Source organism: Vulpes vulpes, chromosome 1 (assembly GCF_048418805.1).
Source record: "Vulpes vulpes isolate BD-2025 chromosome 1, VulVul3, whole genome shotgun sequence".
In the NCBI taxonomy this organism is placed as follows: domain Eukaryota; kingdom Metazoa; phylum Chordata; class Mammalia; order Carnivora; family Canidae; genus Vulpes; species Vulpes vulpes.
The window spans coordinates 69,426,383-69,434,582 of record NC_132780.1 but is presented as its reverse complement, the minus strand read 5'-3'; positions in this window follow the sequence as shown (position 1 = coordinate 69,434,582).

Below are 8,200 nucleotides of genomic sequence, written 5' to 3'. Positions count from 1 at the left end.
ATGCCTTTTGTTCTGAAGGAGACTTAAAAAGTGATAATGAATTACTTAAAAGAATCAGTCTTTTGAGGGTATTAAAATCAGGGCTGCTGATACCAGAACTCGCTAGCTTCACATTTTGGTTCCAAATCTTACTGTTTAGTCAATCAATCTTAGGCAAATATATTACACAATCACTTTGTGCCCTAGTTTCCTTGTTGCTAAAATGTGCGTAATGGTAGATCCCAAGGCGAAGGATTGCCATGAGGTTTAAGGAATCTTATGACACGATAAATTCATTTTAAAAACACAAACTGTAAACAATACTTTTTACATAGTGAACTCTCAGGAAGTCAATTTGGCATAGCTCTACTACAGAGTATGATGCATTAATTAAAGATGACCGTGTACTGTGGATTTAGGGGCAAAGGAAAATGTTCATGACTTATTGTAATGGGAAAGGCTATGGAAGAGCTTTTCTAAATATATATTGCTCATGTGCAAATTCTTAGAAAAGTATACTTTTTAAAAAATTATAAAACAATAAATGTTTTACTTGTCTCATAGTATGGCAAATATTAAAAAATAAAATCAATACCCCATGTTGGCCAAAGGTTATAATTAGACGCAAGCATGCACTGTGCACAGTTAGTGCTCCTTTCCTGGAGAGCAACTAGAAAAATATCTGTCAAATGCCTTAACATTTGATGTTTGGCCTATCAATTCCATTTCTTCAATATTTTGCTAAGAAAATAAATAATCACTGATACAGGAAAAGGTGCATTTATGCAATAGAATCCTATACCATAATATAAATGACAAAATTGTAGTTACATGGATAACAGATGACTCTCAGAATCATAAGTTGGCAAGGGAAAACAGGCAAAAGAGGACACAATCCATATAATGAAAATATATTATAATTAAATATAATTATATAAATGTAATGATTAACATAATCAAATGCATTTGATGATGATAAAAATATTACATTATTATATAATGTTACTGTTATAATTTAAACATCAGTGTTTGTTTCATCAAGATCAAAAGGAGTCAAAATGAATTCAGAGTGTTAGAGGTCAGGATGGCAGTTATTGGAGAGGAAGATGGGGATAGCAGCGGAAACAGGTCAAGAGGAGACTCTGGAATCTGGTAATGTTCTTTTTCTTGATCTAAGGGGTGGTTACAAGAGTAACATTGTACAAAAAAGAAAACATCTTAACTACTCTAACTGTGGTCTACTTAAGTAAATTTTTATGTCCATATTTTTTATTGCTATGCATTAAATTAATACGCTTAGCAATATGGACATTTCTAGATTATTATTTCTATATTTATCAATATGAAAAGCCATTGATGATTTAGTAAGCAGAAAACAATATATAATACATAGTATGACTTCAGTATAAAAACAACAAGCAAATTATATTTATGTGCAAACACATGTGTAAAAAACTCTGGGAAGCTATACCCAAAGATATCCTAACAGAGATTATTATCAGATGGTGGAAGTATAGGTGATGTTTTGCTTTTCTTTATCTTTTTTGGTATTTTCCGAATGTTTGGCAAATATCACATAGCTCTCTAGTCGCTCCTTATCTACTACTTTGCTTTGGTGGTTTCAGCTCCCTGCTGTCAGATGTGGTCAGGAAGCAGATGCTCTCCTGACTTAACTGTCAAGAAGGTCAAGAGTAGCCAGCCTCGTGCATCTCACCATGCTACCATGCTTGGCCATTCACCCGCTTGTCTCCACACAGAGGCATTCTATCATCTCACATTATCACAATAGAAAGAAGGGTGAGGAAGATATTTCCAGAGAGGGAGAGAGAGAGAGAGAGAGAGAGAGAGAGAGAGCGCGTGAGCACATATTCCCATGACTTTGTTACACCATGATGTTATAATTGCTCTATTTTCATATCCGTCATTGTGTATCTCTCACTGGGCCTAACATGTAACTTCAACTTCCCATGGTTGTAGGCATCTGCTGGGGGTCTTGGGAAGTGTCCCCCATGGGTAAGCCCGGACAAGGACACGAACCACAGAAAACCTGACTTCTTTGCCCACTCCAGGCCAAACCACAGCATCCTCAGGCAGATAACTGCTGACACTTCTTAATGCTCCCTGTGTCACTGTCATCCCTGCCTCACGCAGATTGCCAAAGCCATCCCTCAGGCCTTGACTCTTGGGTGAATGTGGTCAGGTTGCCTTAGCTGCACCCACCCTGAGAGCTGCTCTCCATGTGGCTTGGCTGTGCTTCTCTCTTCCATGCACCTGTTTCTTCCGTGTCTGAGCTTCTGCTTCTCCCTCCATGGACCTCCTCGTGCCTTGAAATACACTGTCCCCACTTGAATGTCCCCTCCCTGTTGATGCAGTTGCTTCATGGAAGCTTCTATCAAAAACTGTTACCCTTGCATCATGCTTGTTCTTCCTTTCCTCCAAGATACTTATAAGCATTTATAATTTTGTCTTTAGTTTGGAGGTAACTTTGTAAATACTTGCCTAATACAGGCCTCTTCCTTCAGACCGGGTATCATCTGGCAGCTGTGCCTCTCCTGGGCAGCGTTGGCCTTGGGTCCAGTTCCTACCCATCCCCCGATAAATACATTGAATACACAGAATTGAAATACTTACTTGAAAAAATAAGCGGCAGCTTATTGAAATTAAAAACGAAACTTAACTTTGTAATAGAAAAGGAATGAAATAAAGCTACATTGCCATTGAATAAAAGCAAAATAAATGATTGTTCAAATGATATTCTACAAGAATTTTTTATGACATGGGAATTGGTTTGTGAAATATTATTAAGTGAATAAGAGAGTTACAAAGGGATGTGACAACACGAGTCTATTTTTGTGAAAAATAGATGACTCTGTCTAGGGAGAGAGCCGTTTGGAACTCAATGTACACAGAGAATTCACAGAAGCTATCTCCGTGCAATGAGATAATGGATGCTTTTTAATTTTTTGAAGAAATTTTGCTTATCTTTATTTCCTCAAACATGCATTGCTAAAGTAATGAAAACACAATGAATGTTATTTTTAATTAAACATAGTAAGTAAGGCAAACTAGTGTGTTATGTGTTTAAATAACATGAAGCTATAATCTGTTCAGAAAGGGTGTTTTCACCATTTCTTTGCAACCAAGGTGTGGTGGGTAATTTGGAACTCAGCTCCAGTGGGTCCTGTCAAAGCTGCAATCCCCAAACTCACATCAATCCCAGAGCACTTTCTAATCACACTTACTCTGGCTTCAACTCACCTGAGACATCCTCCTGTGTGTTAGCATTGTTCACATCATTGGATATTGCTGAAATTTAAAAAATTGTGACCATTTATCACAGCCCCCTAGTGACGAATCTGAGCTAGAAGCAAAAGCTCACGCTGCCACCTTCTGATGCCCAGATGAACAGGTCCCAGGTCCATGAGGCGAAAGGCACAAAATGCCAGTGACACCCTGTCACTGGGTCTTAGGTCACTTCCCAGAGGAGCATGGCCTAGGGACGGATGGATCCACATATGGTGCACACGTATTCCACTCATTCCTTACGAAGAAGGAAGTTACAAGCAAGAATACTGTGCAGATGGCAGCGGGTGCATGAGGGATGCTCGAGGGTGCTTTGACAATGCACACTTGGGGTTCTTGTAACAATTTATTTCTTTACACAGTGGCAATCTTCACCTTCAAAAGAGCTCTATGATTTCAGAACAACCAGCCTGACAAATCACCGTGGTGAAATATGGAGCACTTTTGTCACTTTTAACCAATTTTATGCAACTAAATCTTTGTAAGTAATTTTCTAACTTTGGAAAGAGAACATCACATCCATTTAACCGGCCTTGCTTTATGCCATTCTCTTGCTTTTTTTTTGAAGGGGCTGTCATAACTCTGTCTTCTAATGATCTTCGATTCCACTTAATTGTGGGGGCTCCCCCAAACATAGTTCTTGGCGGCAAGTTGCCATAGCTCACACATTCCAGAAGTCCTCATTAGCTGGGAAAGATGGGACAGTGTTTGTCTTCCACATTCCAGGCTCAGGGAGAAGGCTCTTTTTCAGAGAGCCAGAGAGCCTGGCATGTTTGCATTGCTGAAGGATCACCTCAGGCCATTCAATAAAACAAACAAGCAGCCCCCGTAGCAAAGGTCAAGGCTGATCAGAAGTGGCCTCTGGGCTTACAAAGGGGAGTCAGGCCAGTCTCTCTGGGCTTGGTGTGGTCAGCATGCTACAGCCTCCTGGGGACAAAAGGTATTTAGGAATTTTTGTTGATGGCTGAACTGCTTCTTACTGACTGCGAAGTGGATTTGTGGATAGGCTCCGGAATGTCGGATGAAGAGATAAACCCCCAACTCCTCTCTGTTAGGTTCTCACGCGCCTGCTCTTCGGGACAAAGCCCGCCAGTGAGCTATAAGAATTTAAAATGAGCCTCTTTTTCTTTTCATCTGTAAAATGGCAAAATTAATTTCACAGATTCAATAGAGTAATTTACAGTACCCCTTGGAGGTTCTTTAGAAAATACATTGAAGAGACAGGTTTAGTGGTCAATGTTTGCACTTTTTTTTTCCTGGATTAGGTTCTATTCTGTTATCCCCACAGTATATTTCAGGGCCACAGTGTTGAAGCCACTTCCTGACGCATTCATCATCATGATGTCATCTGATACAAAAAGGCCTTGTCTGTGTGTATCAATGTGGGGACTGTGATGTCTGCAGAAATTAGGGGTACGTGGGAGCATTGGCATGAGGGCTACAGGAAAGGGCAGCCTCCCTCTCAACCATCAACCACACAGGGCTGTCTGAGGGAAAGCAGGATGTGAGCACAGACCTACATACCACACCAAGTGGCTCACAGATCTACTTTATGAATTACTTAAGCAGGAGATGCTGATAAATGGACCAGCAAAACCCAAATTTTGCAAACTATAGATGCAAAAATTATTTTTTAAAAAAAAATTTTATTTATTCATGAGAAACTCTGAGAGAGAGGCAGAGACACAGGCAGAGGGAGATTCAGGCTCCCTCCAGGGAACCTGATGTGGACTCCATCCCAGGACCTCGGAATCACAACCTGAGCCAAAGGCAGACACTCAACCACTCAGTTACCCAGGTGTCCCTAGATGCAAAATTTCTAAATTAAAAATTGGCCACCAAAATCTAATAGTGTTCCGCAGATTACATATATTTAAATAGACGTTATTTGAGAAATATAGGAATGATCCACCATCAGGGCATCTCTTTACACAACTCACTACATCACCCTCTTTAAGGAGAAAGACTATGATCAATACATTCTAAAAAGACATTTAATAAAATTTTGCAGATATCCTTAATAAAATATCTAAACAAGTCAACGAGGAGGAAATAATTTAAATTTAAAAGAGGCAATTCGTAAAAATACCAATAGCAGCTATTATTCTAAATGGTGAAATGCTAAACTGATTTATACTAAAAGTGGGTGCAAGTTAGGGATGTTTACTACTACCACTATTATTTTGTATTTTTGATGTTTCTAGGAAATCTAATAAGAGAAAGACATCATCTTTAAGATACTTGGAAAAAAAGAGCTAAAATGATCCTTCTTGCTGAGGATATGAGTGCATATCTACAAAACCCAAGATACTCAAATATGGAAAAGTGGAGCAATATTAAAATCCTAAAAATGGATCCCAGTATGTTATGGAAAGTTGAAAAGGAGTCAGTTCAGTAAGAAAAGGAGAAGGTCATGGCTACAACTGACTCTCTGTCTAAAATAAAATCATCTTGGAATCTATTTCTCATGATATGCAAAATACTATATGGATTGAAGGCTTACATGTAGAAATTTAAAGGTGAAAATTGTAAAACAAAACTAGCTTGGTGAGGTGTTGGACTTAATGATGACAGGGTTTTAATAAGCACGGTAGTAAATAAATCCAAAAGCCATAAAACAAATAAACCTATTGTACTACTTAAAAATAAATGTTTTTTGGGATCCCTGGGTGGCGCAGCGGTTTGGCGCCTGCCTTTGGCCCAGGGCGCGACGTCGGGCTCCCGGTGCATGGAGCCTGCTTCTCCCTCTGCCTGTGTCTCTGCCTCTCTCTCTCTCTCTCTCTCTCTCTCTGTGTGACTATCATAAATAAATAAAAAAAAATTAAAAAATAAAAAGAAAAAAATTAAATGTTTTTTTTGTAAAGTAAGGATACCACACACACAGTTAACTGACGAATGAAAGAGGGAGGAAAAACATTGCACTCCAAGGGAATTAAAGGGTTAAGTTCAAAAGGAGATAAAGGGTTAAAATTTACAGAGTATTTACAAATTGATAACAATAATTCAAATAATCCAAGAGACAATATACAAAAAATAGCAGTAAACTATAGCCCAGCAAATCCTTGCAGCTCATAGAGCCATTAACAGGATGCTCAACCTCTCTTGGAGTCAGAGAAATTCAAATCTAAGTACTTGCTCTCACCAGATTGTAAAAGAAAGAAAGAAAGAAAGAAAGAAAGAAAGAAAGAAAGAAAGAAAGAAAGAAAGAAAGAAAGAAATAAGAAAGAAAGAAAGAAAGAAAGAAAGAAAGAAAGAAAGAAAGAAAGAAAGAAAACCAAAAACCACACAACAAAAAACTGGCTGGGATGTGCAAAAACTGCACTCTCACAAATTTTTGGTGGAAATGTGAATTGTTTCATCCTTCTTGGAAGGCAATCTGGAAACTTTTATTAACATTTAAACTACTCATATGTATTTTTGACAGAGCAATGCCAGGTGTAGGAACCTATTCCACAGAAATAAAATAGACTGTATGACTCTTTATAAGAATGTTCATTGCATCCCTTAATGTTCATACTTAATGAGATCAAATTCCAAATAAGTGCCAATTAATATGAAAATCATTCAGTAAAATACAGTACATTTATGCAATGAACTATTTTGTAGTTACTTAAAATAATGATCGATTTTTATCCAGCAATGTGGAGGAAATATTTCTCTGTGCTATTGAGTGAGAAAATCAAGACAGAGAAGTTTAATAACACACAATACATTTTTTAATGAAACAATGTGAGTTGAATTACATATGGCCCCCAAAAGTTATCTCTAAGTCCCAGCCTCCTTACCTGTGAATGTGGCCTTATTTGGAAACAGGGTCTTTGCAGATGAAATTAGGTTAATGTTCTGAATAAGAGGTTATCCTGAATTTAGAACAGGGCACAAATCCAATTTCTGAGTGTCTTTATAAAAGAAAGGAGAGGGAGGCGGTGCCTAGGTGGTTCTTTGGGTTGTCTGACTCTCAATTTTGGCTCAGGTCAGGATCTTAGAGCCCTGGGATTGAGCCCCATCCCCCTGGTTGGGCTCCATGCTCAGCAGTCTGCTTAAGATTCTCTCTCCCTGTCCGTCTACCTTTCTCCCATGCTCTCTCTTTCTTTCTCTCTTGTCCTCTCTTTCTCTCTCAAATAAATAAATAAATCTTAAAGGAACACCAAGGACTGCCTGCAAACAGTAGAAGCTAGGAGAGAAACATAGAATGACTTCCCCCTCAGATCCTCCAGAAGGAGGAAACCCTGCCAAAAAGTTGGTTTCAGACGTCCAGATTCCTGAACTGTAAGAGAATACATTTCTGTTTTTAAGCTACCCATTTGGTGGTGATTTGTTACTGCAGCCCTAGAAACACTAATAAAGAAACAAAGACTAATACGTTACTTGTATACACTATTATCCTGCATACATACATACATATGCTACAAAGATGGAAAAGGTATGGAAGGACACCCACCAGGTTGTTAACATCGGGTATCTGTATCTGGAAGTGAAACAAAGAATGCTGATGGAGAAGACATGGGGCCCAGAGAAAGAAGAACACGGCACCAGGGCACACATAATACAGAAGCGAGAATGGAGCACTACAGATTCTGAGGCCCAGGCTGCAGAGTACAGACACCATCCAGGGCTGCATCAGAATCATGTCCTTGAGTGAAGTGGCTGAAAGGCAAGTGTCCTGTTCTCTGGAGTGAAGGAGATGGGGGTTGACACAGTCACATCTTTATGTTCTTTTTTTGGGTAGTATATTGCTGTACAGAGTAATATATATATATATATATATATGTATATATATATAATATAAAATATATATATTTAAAAATGCAAATTAAAAATAAACACGATAAAATCTTATATAATGGTGGTTCTATTAGACCCTTGCATTAATTAAGTATATACTTATATTTTAGGCATATTTCTAAAAGTAAAGGTA